A 2,766-nucleotide genomic window follows, 5' to 3' on the forward strand; every position below is an offset into this window, starting at 1 on the left:
TCCCCTCCCCCCCCGCCCCCCCGACACCACCACGCCCAGCACCCGGAACCAGGCACTCTGTGACATCAGTCCCACGTCCAAGGGAACCCCGGGCAACGGGAATCCTGCGGGCAGTACGTCAGCAGCCGTACTGGTGGCGACAAGCCCTCGTCCTTGCAGCTGCCACATGTCGCTGGCAGCGATGGGTTTTCTGCGTCTCCTCGTTGTCCTGCTGGCCGTGTGCTGTCCTGTGCATGGCACACGGGACAGCTGTGGGTAAGTGGCCCGAGGCTCTGGGAGGGAGTTGGGCAAGCCTTGTGGGCTTCACTGGAGGGGGCCTGCTTGTCCCCCATGGCCACCCCCCAGGTTCCTGAAAGCCATGTGGGAGGCTCAGTGCCTTGACAGCAGCCAGGCTGCCGGCACAACTCGTCTACGGGCTGAAGCAGAAAGCGGGGCGAGGGGAGCGGGTTTTGGCCCCACGGGTTTCCTCGGCCCGTCTGGCCATGCCTTGTGGGGAGGGAAGACGGCTGGCCTTCAGCCGCAACGGCGCAAGCCATCCAGCAGCACAGTAAGGAGTTTCTGGTTACAGAGGGAGCTGCGGGCTTCGTCCCATGGCTTTGCACTACGGCATGTCGCGCGTCGTGGGTGGCACAGATGCCCAGCCAGGGGCCTGGCCCTGGATCGTCAGCATCCAGGCTCTCGTGGAAGGAGGCACGGCGCACATCTGCGGGGGCTCCCTCATCAGCCCACAGTGGGTCCTCACAGCAGCCCACTGCTTCATCGAGGTCAGGTAAGGAGGACCAGGGGTCGGGGCTAGCCCCACAACACTAGCAGGTGCCCTGAGCGCAGCAGCACGTGCTACTGCCGTCCCGTTGCCCTGCAGCACGCCCAGTGCCTGGGCACTCCGGAGCCCCGCCGAGAGGCTGCTCAGGAGAAGGCTGGGCTCGTGCCACTGCTTCTCAGCAGCCTCCCGCTCGACACTGCTTGAGCCCAAGGCACGCGAGGGCAGTCGCAGCCTCCCTAGCGCTGCTTGCCTCTCTCCCTCGTCGAGCAGAAGGCAGGGCAAGTGCCGGGCTGCTGCAGCACGTGGCTGCGCTCCCTCTGAGCCCTCTCTCCATCTGCCTTCCAGGCACATCACCGTCTTGCGCGTGGTGCTCGGTGCTACCCAGCTGACTCAGCTGGGCCCTGAGGCTCAGGTGCGCGCCGTCAGGCGGCTGCTGGTTCACCAGCACTACTGGAACGTCACACAGAGGAACGACATTGCCTTGCTGGAACTGGACCAGCCTGTCCAGTGCAACAGCTACGTACAGCTTGCCTGTGTGCCCGACGCCTCGCTGAGAGTCTCAGAGCTGACAGCCTGCTACGTCAGTGGCTGGGGTGCCAGGAAAGCAAGAGGTGAGTGGCCCAAACGCAGTGGCGGCGCCAGTGCAAGCTTGGCCAGCTTGGGGAAGCAGGATGCGCTTCCTGACGGCAGAGGCGAAAGCCAGAGTCAGGCTGTGGGGGCGTAAGCCTCTCTCTTCGAGAGAGGGGCCGGCGCCATTGACCCAGAGCAAGGCAGAAAGGCAAGAGCGGTCCAGCGCCTGTCCGCATGCAAAGCCAAGCCCCGGGGGAGGGCTTCAGCCAGACGGGGGAGGAGAACTGGCAATGAGCTGCTGGGTGTTCATTCCTTTCTGTGCTCTTCACAGCTGGAGGATCGGCATACGCGCTGCAGGAGGCCCAGGTCCACCTCATTGATGCCAGGGTCTGTAACAGCAGCGGCTGGTACAGGGGGGCCATCCACAGCCACAACATCTGTGCTGGCTATCCGCAGGGCGGCATCGACACCTGCCAGGTAGGAGCGTGCTACAAGCCAAGCCCTGGCAGCGCAGGCAGCCCCGCCACAACCGCCCAAACGTGCGCCATCACGGCCTTTTGCTGGCCACTCACACTCCCATGGCTGGGTCCCCACCGCTGAGGGCCTTACCCGCCCCTCCCCATGGGCAAGCCCTTGCCCAGGGCCTGCCCGCCTTGTCCCAGAGGCCTGGCACGCTGCCCAGAAGGCCCGCCCGGTGCCCCTGGCAGCCCACAGCTCCACCATCCCAGCCGTCTGACACACCTTCACCACCACCGTGAAGAGCGGTGAGAGCGAGCCCTGCCTTACAGGCCCACCGCCCCCTGCCAGGCAAGCTTCTACAGAGCTTGGCTGGCCACTGAATGCAGCTCTGGCAGGTGCCGTGAGAGAGAAGGAGCCAGCCACCGGGCTGAGGGTGGCCACCCAACAACCCCTTCGTCCTCTCTCCTGTGCTGCAGGGGGACAGCGGTGGGCCTCTCGTGTGCCAAGACAAGAGCGCCGACTACTTCTGGCTTGTTGGCGTGACCAGCTGGGGGACGGGCTGTGCGAGAGCAAGGAAGCCCGGAGTCTACACCTCCACCCAGCACTTCTACGACTGGATCCTGGCGCAGATGGGCCTGCGCCCAGCAGTAACCACTACTGCAAGGCCACAGCCAGTCTTCACCTACACCCCCGTTCAGAGGCCAAGGCCAAGCCCAAGGCCAACAGAATCGAGCCGGTTTCCACCCTGCCCGTTTCCAGTCCAGAAGCTGCTGGACTTCTTTACTCGGCTGCAGGAGCTCCTGCAGTACCTAAGAGCGAAATAGCTTGGAGCAGCACGATGAGGAGCATCCAGGGCAGGCTGCAGCGCACAACGACCGTTTCCTGCTGGGGCAATGCCTGCTGACGAAAGGCAGCCTCAGTGACAAAGGCCTGCTCTGTCCTGCCCACGCTCCTCGCAACGGCAGAACCCAGCA

The 2,766-nt window shown here is 64.8% G+C and overlaps 1 long non-coding RNA gene across 1 annotated transcript; it reads left to right on the plus strand.

Annotated features, from left to right (window-relative positions):
- The first annotated feature begins 1,122 nt into the window (after nt 1-1,122).
- Nucleotides 1,123-2,425, plus strand: LOC129734605 (uncharacterized). The gene is made up of 3 exons (XR_008730131.1): nt 1,123-1,374; nt 1,665-1,810; nt 2,269-2,425. It is a non-coding gene; the product is annotated as an uncharacterized LOC129734605 (long non-coding RNA).
- Nucleotides 2,426-2,766: the final 341 nt, after the last annotated feature.

Source organism: Falco cherrug, chromosome W, assembly GCF_023634085.1.
Source record: "Falco cherrug isolate bFalChe1 chromosome W, bFalChe1.pri, whole genome shotgun sequence".
Lineage (NCBI taxonomy): Eukaryota > Metazoa > Chordata > Aves > Falconiformes > Falconidae > Falco > Falco cherrug.